The sequence below is a fragment of the Pleurodeles waltl genome, chromosome 7 (assembly GCF_031143425.1).
Source record: "Pleurodeles waltl isolate 20211129_DDA chromosome 7, aPleWal1.hap1.20221129, whole genome shotgun sequence".
Classification (NCBI taxonomy): Eukaryota; Metazoa; Chordata; class Amphibia; order Caudata; family Salamandridae; genus Pleurodeles; species Pleurodeles waltl.
In genome coordinates, this window is record NC_090446.1 from 1046186417 (window position 1) to 1046199795 (window position 13379).

The 13379-nt window shown below is 48.0% G+C and overlaps 1 protein-coding gene across 1 annotated transcript in view; it reads right to left on the minus strand.

The window, feature by feature from the left end:
* Positions 1-13379, minus strand: part of PSMD12 (proteasome 26S subunit, non-ATPase 12) — a 124948-nt gene that overhangs the window by 12755 nt on the left and 98814 nt on the right. The window lies entirely within an intron of this gene.

The following is a 13379-nucleotide window of genomic DNA, read 5'->3' on the forward strand; positions in this document are numbered from 1 at the left end:
TGCAACTTGTTTTTGTTTGAAGTTTTTCGAGTCACAGGGTATGTATGACCTCACTTCTCCCTTAGTCAGCAATGTGCAAGGGCACTGACCATATTAATAAGATTGAATTTAAGCACAGCGAGTGAGAGTAGATATGGATTGGTAAGTAGGACAGTATGGTGACCATGTTTGTAGTGTATCTAGGCAATACATTGTTAAAGATGAGGTTATCTATAACAAACAACTGTCCCTGGGGAAGTGGGTGGGCGCATGTGAATCTACAGCACTACAAGTTATGAACAGATGCTTACAGGTTAGGTAACATATTTCATTTGTAGCTATTTGTTGCGTCTGTAGATACACATGCTCTGCATAGACTGTAAAGCAGTACACCCACTGGCGGTGGTCAGTCAGTGGATCGTGCAGCTGTCTGAACTAAAGTCCTTAGGACTGTTTGGCCAGTTCTAGCTTGTTGACGTGCTAGGATTTCCAAGCAGTGATGCCTTGTTTAAGTTTGTTGAGTTGACCATGTAACTGCTTTTCAAGTGTCAGCTATGGGGATATTTCCTAGGAGAGTCATGATTGTGCCATTATTAAGGGTTGAATGTCACCTAGGAGGGGCAAGTAAGGTTCTTTTTGCTTTAAGACAGCAGACCAGGAAGCATTTTACAATCCAACTAGCTATACCTGCTTTTAATATAGGATCACTGTTATGACATTTGGCAAAAGCAACAAATAACTTGAGTTTCGCCGAAAGCATTTGGTCCTATCGGTGTAATACATTATGGCACATTCAACATAAAGTGTGTGAAGTGCCCTTTTGGCAACAAAGTATGGTTGGAGGAACTGTAATTGGGGGAACTGTAGAGGGCAAGAATGTAATGGTTCGAAAAGAGGGCTCATAAGTCTGGTAAGGGCAATATTAATGTTCCAGACTGGGGCCAGTGGAACCCTTGGCAAGTTGACCCTTGTTAGGACCTCCATAAAAGCCTTGATGACAGGGATTCTGAAAAGAGAAGAATGTTCCCTGTTCTGCATACATGCACCAATGGCAGCTAGGTGCAGGTGTACAGAAGTATCGACAAGTCCTGATTTTTTGTAAATAAAGGGGCTAGCATTTATTGTCTAGTACTAAAGGTTTAGGGGGTTTAGATGTTTTGAGGTGCAAAAGTGGACAAACTTTTCCACTCACTGGAAAAGCTGGCCCCCTGAACAGTATGCCTGTAAGCTTCCTTTAAGATGTCCATGCATTTCTAGGACATCGGTAGATTGAGCTGCTTGGGCTATAGGTGTCTGACTCTTCCTTGGTTCTGTGTGAGGTTTTACAATTTTTTTTAATTTTACGTTTTTATTTATAATTTTGTATTACGTACATTAAAAAATTATACAATGACCCATGTCATGGGAGAATGGAATTTGTACGATAATCAGAACATTATAGTGAAGGACTACACATACAATGGCACCATTGCTACAGAATATGAAGCATGTCAAAGAGCAATCTAATCCATGTGAGACCAGCAGTTAGACAAAGAAAAAACACATACACATTCCTGGAGCACACAATGCGTCATAAGATAGCAGGCCGTATGGGTGGTCTAAGGCGGTAAGGCTGAGCGATAAAGTATCTTCTCGGTCCAGTTCTTGTTGTTCATGTTGCTGTACGTAGGTACAATATGGTTGCCTAATGTCCTTTGGCCGAGAAACGGCAGTAGCGAATCGTAATTTGACTAGTGTTATAACAGAAGGTTAGACTCTTTAACCAACCAGCCACTGACTGACATCGCCTGCCACCCGAATGTAGAGCTATATCTTGCTTTGCAAGTAGCAACTCTAGTGCAGTGAATTCCAGGATGAAGCACACGTAGCCTAACAGGGCAAGAAGAGGTTGAGGTGTCAGGGTAATGCCTACCATGAATGATAGCTGGGAGAAAATAGCCATCAAAAACCGGCTATGCGGGGGCATGTCCATGTGAGATGTGCAAAATCAATGTCACTGGCATGACATTTAGGGCATTCAGAGGACCTTGTGGAGTCCATCTTGGCTTGTGAACTGGGAGTGGTGTATGTACGGCTAAAGGATTTAAAGTGTATCAGTTTATCTCTTTTATTGGGGGGTGGGGGGGATGGGGGGGGAAGGGATGAGTTTGGTTTATTGGCAGCAATAATATCAATTGTTGTCTGGTAAAGGGCGTTGCAGTTCCTTGTCCTGTAAGTCCCGGCTACGACCATTCCTGGTTGGCAGCAGAGTTAGGCAAGTGTGATAATTTAGAAACAAGATGTCCACCGTCCGCATCCTCAAAGTGGTCAGTGGGGTGAACTCTGCAGGAGCGAGTGGATAGGAAGGAACCTGTGTTTGTAGCACACTGTGAACACCTCACATTACAAAATGGTTCAAAGGGGTCGCACCAGCAAAACGTGCTTCTTCAGAATGGGAAAGAACATGACCATATAGGAAAAGATCCCTGAACGTTTGTAATGCATACCTCCCCAGCGTAGTTTTAACAAGTGGTTCTAGTGCAGGGATAGCCATTGTTTATCTGCAAGAGGAAACGGAGACTATAAATAGTCCCCGCCCAGTAACTGGAGGAGTTTCTGCTAAGCGCAACAGGTGGTAGATAGAGTTTGAATGTCTGTAGGATCTAAGGGAATCCCCTGGGGGACAAGAGCACACAACAGTATCCCACCCGCATGGAAGACCTTGCGATAGCGAGGGGAAATGTTTGGAGGAGGAAGTGGTAATGAGCTCCAGATAGTAACCATACTGAATAATGGAAAAGACCCATTGGTCCCAAGTGATGTTGACCCATTGTGTATGGAAATTTTGAAAACGTCTGTAAGGAAATGCCTCCTTGGCATGGTTACCCCCTGACTTTTTGCCTTTGCTGATGCTATGTTTTGAATTGAAAGTGTGCTGAGGTCTGCTAACCAGGCCCCAGCACCAGTGTTCTTTCCCTAACCTGTACTTTTGATTCCACAATTGGCACACCCTGGCATCCAGATAAGTCCCTTGTAACTGGTACCTCTGGTACCTCTGGTACCAAGGGCCCTGATGCCAGGGAAGGTCTCTAAGGGCTGCAGCATGTATTATGCCACCCTAGAGACCCCTCACTCAGCACAGACACACTGCTGACCAGCTTGTGTGTGCTAGTGAGAACAAAATGAGTAAGTCGACATGGCACTCCCCTCAGGGTGCCATGCCAGCCTCTCACTGCCTATGCAGTATAGGTAAGACACCCCTCTAGCAGGCCTTACAGCCCTAAGGCAGGGTGCACTATACCATAGGTGAGGGTACCAGTGCATGAGCACTGTGCCCCTACAGTGTCTAAGCAAAACCTTAGACATTGTAAGTGCAGGGTAGCCATAAGAGTATATGGTCTGGGAGTCTGTTTTACACGAACTCCACAGCACCATAATGGCTACACTGAAAACTGGGAAGTTTGGTATCAAACTTCTCAGCACAATAAATGCACACTGATGCCAGTGTACATTTTATTGTAAAATACACCACAGAGGGCACCTTAGAGGTGCCCCCTGAAACTTAACCGACTATCTGTGTAGGCTGACTGGTTCCAGCAGCCTGCCACACTAGAGACATGTTGCTGGCCCCATGGGGAGAGTGCCTTTGTCACTCTGAGGCCAGTAACAAAGCCTGCACTGGGTGGAGATGCTAACACCTCCCCCAGGCAGGAGCTGTAACACCTGGCGGTGAGCCTCAAAGGCTCACCCCTTTGTCACAGCACCGCAGGACACTCCAGCTAGTGGAGTTGCCCGCCCCCTCCCGCCCCGGCCCCCACTTTTGGCGGCAAGGCCGGAGAAAATAATGAGAATAACAAGGAGGAGTCACTGGCCAGTCAGGACAGCCCCTAAGGTGTCCTGAGCTGAGGTGACTCTAACTTTTAGAAATCCTCCATCTTGCAGATGGAGGATTCCCCCAATAGGATTAGGGATGTGACCCCCTCCCCTTGGGAGGAGGCACAAAGAGGGTGTACTCACCCTCGGGGCTAGTAGCCATTGGCTACTAACCCCCCCAGACCTAAACACGCCCTTAAATTTAGTATTTAAGGGCTCTCCCTGAACCTAGAAATTAGATTCCTGCAACTACAAGAAGAAGGACTGCCGAGCTGACAAACCCCTGCAGAGGAAGACCAGCAGACACCAACTGCCTTGGCCCCAGACTTACCGGCCTGTCTCCTGCCTTCAAAAGAACCTGCTCCAGCGACGCTTTCCAAGGGACCAGCGACCTCTGAATCCTCTGAGGACTGCCCTGCTTCGAAAAAGACAAGAAACTCCAGAGGACAGCGGCACTGCTCCAAAAGAACTGCAACTTTGTTACAAGGAGCAGATTTAAAGACCCCTGCAACTCCCCGCAAGAAGCGTGAGACTTGCAACACTGCACCCGGCGACCCCGACTCGACTGGTGGAGAACAACCAACTCAGGGAGGACCCTCCGGCGACTCTACGACTGTGAGTAACCAAAGTTGTCCCCCCTGAGCCCACACAGCGACGCCTGCAGAGGGAATCCCCAGGCTCCCCCTGACCGCGACTGTCTGAACTCCATTTCCCGACGGCTGGAAAAGACCCTGCACCCGCAGCCCCCAGCCCCTAAAGAAACGGAACTTTTGTGCAGGAGTGACCCCCAGGAGGCCCTCTCCCTTGCCCAGGAGGTGGCTACCCCGAGGAGCCCCCCCCCTTGCCTGCATCGCTGAAGAGACCCCTTGGTCTCCCATTGAAAACTGAAGGAAACCCGACGCTTGTTTGCACACTGCACCCGGCCGCCCCCGCGCTGCTGAGGGTGTACTTTCTGTGCTATCTTGTGTCCCCCCCGGTGCCCTACAAAACCCCCCTGGTCTGCCCTCCGAAGACTCGGGTACTTACCTGCTGGCAGACTGGAACCGGGGCACCCCCTTCTCCCCATTATAGCCTATGTGTTTTGGGCGCCTCTTTGACCTTTGCACCTGACCGGCCCTGAGCTGCTGGTGTGATAACTTTGGGGTTGCTCTGAACCCCCAACGGTGGGCTACCTTGGACTAAAAACTGAAACCTGTAAGTGCCTTACTTACCTGTTGAAACTAACAATAACTTACCTCCCCCAGGAACTGTGAAAATTGCACTAAGTGTCCACTTTTAAAACAGCTTATTGTGTTTTATGTGAAAAGTATACATGCTAAAGTAATGATTCAAAGTTCCCAGAGTACTTACCTGCAATACCTTTCAAAAGAGCCATTACATGTAAAATTTGAACCTGTGGTTCTTAAAATAAACTAAGAAAATATATTTTTCTATAACAAAACCTATTGGCTGGATTTGTCACGGAGTGTGTGTACCTCATTTATTGGCTATGTGTATGTACAACAAATGCTTAACACTACTCCTTGGATAAGCCTACTGCTCGACCACACTACCACAAAATAGAGCATTAGTATTATCTCTTTTTACCACTATTTTACCTCTAAGGGGAACCCTTGGACTCTGTGCATGCTATTCCTTACTTTGAAATAGCACATACAGAGCCAACTTCCTACATTGGTGGATCAGCGGTGGGGTACAAGACTTTGCATTTGCTGGACTACTCAGCCAATACCTGATCACACGACAAATTCCAAAATTGTCATTAGAAACTGATTTTTGCAATTTGAAAAGTTTTCTAAATTCTTTAAAGTCCTGCTAGGGCCTTGTGTTAGTCCCTGTTAGCATTTCTTTTAGAGTTTAAAAGTTTGTAAAAGTTTGAATTAGATTCTAGAACTAGTTTTAGATTCTTAAAAGCATTCCAACTTTTAGAAGAATAATGTCTAGTACAGAGATGAATGTGGTGGAACTCGACACCACACCTTACCTCCATCTCCAGATGAAAGAGCTAAGGTCACTCTGTAACATAAGAAAAATAACAATGGGCTCCAGACCTACCAAAGTATAGCTCCAGGAGCTGTTGGCAGAGTATGATAGAGCCAACCCCTCTGTGGATAACACAGAGGAGGATGATAGTGAACTGGAGGAAGAATCCCCTCCACCAGTCCTATCTAGGGAGAACAGGGCTTCTCAAGCCCTGACTCCAAAAATAATAGTCAGAAATGCTGGCTCCCTCACAGGAGGGTCCAGCCTCTCTGAAATCACGGAGGATAACTCCAGTGAAGAGGACATCCAGTTAGCCAGGATGGCCAAAAGATTGGCTTTGGGAAAACAGATCGTAGCCATAGAAAGGGAAAGACAAGAGATGGGCCTAGGACCCATCAATGGTGGCAGCAACATAACTAGGGTCAGAGATTCTCCTGACATGTTGAAAATCCCCAAAGGGATTGTAACTAAATATGAAGATGGTGATGACATCACCAAATGGTTCACAGCTTTTGAGAGGGCTTGTGAAACCAGAAAAGTGAACAAATCTCACTGGGGTGCTCTCCTTTGGGAAATGTTCACAGGAAAGTGTAGGGATAGACTCCTCACACTCTCTAAAAAAGATGCAGAATCTTATGACCTCATGAAGGGTACCCTGATTGAGGGCTTTGGATTCTCCACTGAGGAGTATAGGATTAGATTCAGGGGGGCTCAAAAATCCTCGAGCCAGACCTGGGTTGACTTTGTAGACTACTCAGTAAAAACACTAGATGGTTGGATTCAAGGCAATGGTGTAAATGATTATGATGGGCTGTACAATTTATTTGTGAAAGAACACCTATTAAGTAATTGTTTCAATGATAAACTGCATCAGCATCTGGTGGACCTAGGACCAATTTCTCCCCAAGAATTGGGAAAGAAGGCGGACCATTGGGTCAAGACTAGGGTGTCCAAAACTTCCACAGGGGGTGACCAAAAGAAAGGGGTCACAAAACCTCCCCAGGGGAAAGGTGGTGAGACAGCCAAAAACAAAAATAGTAAAGAGTCTTCTACAGGCCCCCAAAAACCTGCACAGGAGGGTGGGCCCAGATCCTCTTCACAAAACAATTCTGGGTACAAGGGTAAAAACTTTGATCCCAAAAAGGCCTGGTGTCGTAACTGTAGTCAGTCTGGACACCAAACTGGAGACAAGGCCTGTCCCAAGAAAGATACCACTTCTAACTCCCATCCAGCTAAAACTGGAATGGCCAGTCTCCAAGTGGGATCAACAGTGTGCCCAGAGCAAATCAGGTGTCACACTGAAGCTACATTAGTCTCTGAGGGTGGGGTGGATTTAGCCACACTGGCTGCCTGGCCCCCTAACATGCAAAAATACAGGCAGCAGCTCTTAATTAATGGGACAAGTGTAGAGGGCCTGAGGGATACAGGTGCCAGTGTCACCATGGTGACAGAGAAACTGGTTTCCCCTGGCCAATACCTGACTGGACAAACCTATCCAGTCACCAATGCTGACAATCAAACTAAAGTACATCCCATGGCTATGGTAACTTTAGAGTGGGGAGGGGTCAAGGGCCTGAAACAGGTGGTGGTCTCCTCAAATATCCCAGTAGACTGTTTGCTTGGAAATGACCTGGAGTCCTCAGCATGGGCTGAGGTAGAACTGAAAACCCATGCAGCCATGCTGGGTATCCCTGAACTGGTGTGTGTCAAGACTAGGGCACAGTGCAAGGCACAGGGTGAAAAAGTAGAGCTGGAGTCTGGAAAAATGGCCCAGCCTACCAAGAGAAAAGGAAAGTCAGCTGGGAAACCAGCTGCAACACAACACCAAAAAGAGAACCTCTCTTCTCAGGAAGAAGTTCTGCCCTCTGAGGGAACTGAGCCTATGGAGCTGGAACCTTATCAGGTTGAGCTCTTGGGCCCAGGGGGACCCTCAAGGGAAGAGTTGTGTAAGGGACAAGAAACCTGTCCCTCTCTTGAAGGCCTTAGGCAGCAAGCTGCTGAAGAGTCCAAAGGCAAGAAAAATGGAACACATAGGGTCTATTGGGAAGATGGACTCCTGTACACTGAGGCAAGAGATCCCAAACCTGGTGCCACTAGGAGAGTGGTAGTGCCTCAGGGTTTCAGAGAGTTTATTCTGACCTTAGCCCATGATATTCCCCTTGCTGGGCATTTGGGACAAACCAAGACGTGGGAGAGGTTAGTCAACCACTTCTACTGGCCCAATATGTCCCAGAAGGTTAAGGAGTTTTGCCTCTCCTGCCCCACCTGTCAATCCAGTGGTAAGACAGGTGGGCATCCAAAGGCCCCCCTCATTCCACTTCCAGTGGTGGGGGTCCCCTTTGAAAGAGTGGGTGTGGACATAGTTGGTCCACTAGAACCTCACACAGCCTCAGGAAATATGTACATCCTAGTAGTAGTGGATCATGCTACTAGGTATCCTGAAGCTATTCCCCTTAGGTCGACTACTGCCCCTGCAGTAGCCAAGGCCCTCATTGGTATCTTTACCAGAGTGGGTTTCCCTAAGGAGGTGGTTTCTGACAGAGGTACCAACTTCATGTCAGCTTACCTAAAACACATGTGGAATGAGTGTGGAGTGACTTATAAATTCACTACACCATATCATCCACAAACTAATGGCCTTGTTGAGAGATTCAACAAGACATTAAAGGGCATTATCATGGGGCTCCCAGAAAAACTCAAAAGGAGATGGGATGTCCTCCTGCCATGCCTGCTTTTCGCTTACAGAGAGGTGCCACAGAAGGGAGTAGGGTTCTCACCCTTTGAACTTCTGTTTGGCCACCCTGTAAGGGGACCACTTGCTCTTGTTAAAGAAGGCTGGGAGAGACCTCTTCATGAGCCTAAACAAGACATAGTGGACTATGTACTTGGCCTTCGCTCAAGAATGGCAGAGTACATGGAAAAGGCAAGTAAAAACCTTGAGGCCAGCCAACAACTCCAGAAGTTGTGGTATGACCAAAAGGCTGCACTGGTTGAATTTCAACCAGGGCAGAAAGTCTGGGTTCTGGAGCCTGTGGCTCCTAGGGCACTTCAGGACAAATGGAGTGGCCCTTACCCAGTACTAGAAAGGAAGAGTCAGGTCACCTACTTGGTGGACCTGGGCACAAGCAGGAGCCCCAAGAGGGTGATCCATGTGAACCGCCTTAAGCTCTTCCATGACAGGGCTGATGTAAATCTGTTGATGGTAACAGATGAGGACCAGGAAGCTGAGAGTGAGCCTCTCCCTGATCTCCTCTCATCAGACCCTAAAGATGGCTCTGTAGATGGAGTGATCTACTCAGACGCCCTCTCTAGCCAACAGCAGTCTGACTGTAGGAAGGTCCTGCAGCAGTTTGCTGAACTCTTTTCCCTAACCCCTGGTCAGACACACCTGTGTACCCATGATGTGGACACAGGAGACAGCATGCCTGTCAAAAACAAAATATTTAGACGGTCTGACCAAGTTAAGGAAAGCATCAAGGTGGAAGTCCACAAGATGCTGGAATTGGGAGTAATTGAGTACTCTGACAGCCCCTGGGCTAGCCCAGTGGTCTTAGTCCCCAAACCTCACACCAAAGAAGGAAAGAGAGAGATGAGGTTTTGTGTGGACTACAGAGGTCTCAACTCTGTCACCAAGACAGACGCTCATCCCATTCCTAGAGCTGATGAGCTAATAGACAAATTAGGGGCTGCCAAATTCTTAAGTACCTTTGACTTAACAGCAGGGTACTGGCAAATCAAAATGGCCCCTGGAGCAAAAGAAAAGACAGCATTCTCCACACCTGATGGGCATTATCAGTTCACTGTTATGCCCTTTGGTTTAAAGAATGCCCCTGCCACCTTCCAAAGGTTGGTGAATCAAGTCCTTGCTGGGCTGGAATCCTTTAGTGCAGCTTATCTTGATGATATTGCTGTCTTCAGCTCCACCTGGCAGGATCACCTGGTCCACCTGAAGAAGGTTTTGAAGGCTCTGCAATCTGCAGGCCTCTCTATCAAGGCATCCAAATGCCAGATAGGGCAGGGAACTGTGGTTTACTTGGGACACCTTGTAGGTGGAGGCCAAGTTCAGCCACTCCAGCCTAAGATCCAGACTATTCTGGACTGGGCAGCTCCAAAAACCCAGACTCAAGTCAGGGCATTCCTTGGCTTGACTGGGTACTATAGGAGGTTTGTGAAGGGATATGGATCCATTGTGACAGCCCTCACAGAACTCACCTCCAAGAAAATGCCCAAGAAAGTAAACTGGACTGTAGAATGCCAACAGGCCTTTGACACCCTGAAGCAAGCTATGTGCACAGCACCAGTTCTAAAAGCTCCAGATTACTCCAAGCAATTCATTGTGCAAACAGATGCCTCTGAACATGGGATAGGGGCAGTTTTGTCCCAAACAAATGATGATGGCCTTGACCAGCCTGTTGCTTTCATTAGCAGGAGGTTACTCCCCAGGGAGCAGCGTTGGAGTGCCATTGAGAGGGAGGCCTTTGCTGTGGTTTGGTCCCTGAAGAAGTTGAGACCATACCTCTTTGGTACTCACTTCCTAGTTCAGACTGACCACAGACCTCTCAGATGGCTGATGCAAATGAAAGGTGAAAATCCAAAACTGTTGAGGTGGTCCATCTCCCTTCAGGGAATGGACTTTATAGTGGAACACAGACCTGGGACTGTCCATGCCAATGCAGATGGCCTTTCCAGGTTCTTCCACTTAGAAAATGAAGACTCTCTTGGGAAAGGTTAGTCTCATCCTCTTTCGTTTGGGGGGGGGGGTGTGTAAGGAAATGCCTCCTTGGCATGGTTACCCCCTGACTTTTTGCCTTTGCTGATGCTATGTTTTGAATTGAAAGTGTGCTGAGGTCTGCTAACCAGGCCCCAGCACCAGTGTTCTTTCCCTAACCTGTACTTTTGATTCCACAATTGGCACACCCTGGCATCCAGACAAGTCCCTTGTAACTGGTACCTCTGGTACCAAGGGCCCTGATGCCAGGGAAGGTCTCTAAGGGCTGCAGCATGTATTATGCCACCCTAGAGACCCCTCACTCAGCACAGACACACTGCTGACCAGCTTGTGTGTGCTAGTGAGAACAAAATGAGTAAGTCGACATGGCACTCCCCTCAGGGTGCCATGCCAGCCTCTCACTGCCTATGCAGTATAGGTAAGACACCCCTCTAGCAGGCCTTACAGCCCTAAGGCAGGGTGCACTATACCATAGGTGAGGGTACCAGTGCATGAGCACTGCGCCCCTACAGTGTCTAAGCAAAACCTTAGACATTGTAAGTGCAGGGTAGCCATAAGAGTATATGGTCTGGGAGTCTGTGTTACACGAACTCCACAGCACCATAATGGCTACACTGAAAACTGGGAAGTTTGGTATCAAACTTCTCAGCACAATAAATGCACACTGATGCCAGTGTACATTTTATTGCAAAATACACCACAGAGGGCACCTTAGAGGTGCCCCCTGAAACTTAACCGACTATCTGTGTAGGCTGACTGGTTCCAGCAGCCTGCCACACTAGAGACATGTTGCTGGCCCCATGGGGAGAGTGCCTTTGTCACTCTGAGGCCAGTAACAAAGCCTGCACTGGGTGGAGATGCTAACACCTCCCCCAGGCAGGAGCTGTAACACCTGGCGGTGAGCCTCAAAGGCTCACCCCTTTGTCACAGCACCGCAGGACACTCCAGCTAGTGGAGTTGCCCGCCCCCTCCGGCCCCGGCCCCCACTTTTGGCGGCAAGGCCGGAGAAAATAATGAGAATAACAAGGAGGAGTCACTGGCCAGTCAGGACAGCCCCTAAGGTGTCCTGAGCTGAGGTGACTAACTTTTAGAAATCCTCCATCTTGCAGATGGAGGATTCCCCCAATAGGATTAGGGATGTGACCCCCTCCCCTTGGGAGGAGGCACAAAGAGGGTGTACTCACCCTCAGGGCTAGTAGCCATTCAAAAACTATTCTGTCGATAGAGCAAAAGACAGATAGAAAAGTTTTGAAACTGGAGCAAGGGGAACACGGAGCGAAGAGACACACGTCCGAACCCAATGGCAGAAAGAAAGTATTCTAACAAAGGAGTCGATGCCCATGTGCAGTATCACCTAGAAATGCTTCTTCGATGAAAGACAACTAGCAACACTCCGTACCCAACACTAGATAGCAGGAGTATGCAGAGCATGTGTATCTACAGCCACTCATGCCATCAAACATTTTGTGTTTTCACAAGTAGCAAACAGTTCTATCTCCAGTACACCCAAACAACAGAAATACGAGAGAGGGAATGGAGGGTGGAGCTGCCACTTGTGGAAGTTTTGAAGGATCCTGCTGAGAAGGTCCGCAAAGACATTGTCTACCCCTGGGCGATACTCCCCTAGAAGATTATCCAATGGTGAACTGCCCAATGCCGAATCCGTTGCACCAGAGTTAAAAGCTGCAAGGGATGCATGCCACCGTTTGCATAGGTAGTACATGGTGGTCTTGCTGTCTGTTCTGATCAGGACTGTCTTGTGTGCCTAGAAGATTCTAAAATACCACTTTCAGGACTGGCGGAATGGCTAGAAGTTCCTGACGGCTTGTTGGTAAGGTGACCAAAATCCTGGACTGTCTGTTTTGGCAATGCACTCCCACCCCCCCCAAGTTTGAGTGACAGATACCTGGTGATGGGTCTACTGCAGAAAGTGCAGTCTGGCATGGGGAAGTATAGTTTTACAGGAGGCCATCATCCCTAGGAGGAGCATTACTGTTCTGGCTATGAGTGAGAATGGTGGCTGGAAAAGATGCTGCAGTTCGTTTTGGATATGCTTTGGCAGTGACTTCGTCTAGAATGGACCTTAAAAAGGCTTAACATGAAGGGATTAGAGATGGGATTTGGTAGAAGGTGTGATAAATCCCAAGCTGTGGAACAGAAGACAGCAGCTTCAATGTGGGCTAGGCACTGCTGTCTGCCTGCATTCTTGATCAGCCAATTGGATAGGTGGGGGAACACAAGTGATTTCTCCACTTCTGAGGAGGCAGCTACCACCGCTAGATAGGTTTTTGAGCACCTTTGGTGCTGTTGGAACTGAGGGGCAACACTTTACATTGATAGTACTGGGCTTACCATGAGCCGGGTGAATAGGTATATGAAATGTGCAATTTTGTCATGAAGTCAACTTGCTGCCGCAGATAGAGGACATTGTTGAGGGTGATCCTACGAATATGTTCAGAGAGGATGTACTTGCTGAGAGGACTGATGTCGAGTATTTGCCTAAGAAAGCTGTCCTCCTTGAGAATATGAAAGGAGTTGACCCCTCTGCCTTAATATTGCAGTGTCGCTAGGCTTGGAGGTAGAGGCTCTCTTGCCAGGAGCTCTTCCACCTTGGTTGGAAATTTTGCCAGGGCAAGTGCTCCTCATGTATCCTCTACCTCCTTGCTGGTGGTAGGCCTGCTAGTGGCTCTGGTCGGGTGAGGAGGCATTGGTTTCCTCCTCTGTATTTGGTTTCCGAAAGGAGTCCTACAAGCCAACATCTAGAGGGTACCCATTGCCTTGGCTGCTTGTTCTTCTTGATTTTCTCACGCATCTCATTCTCCAGGCCAAAGAGGTG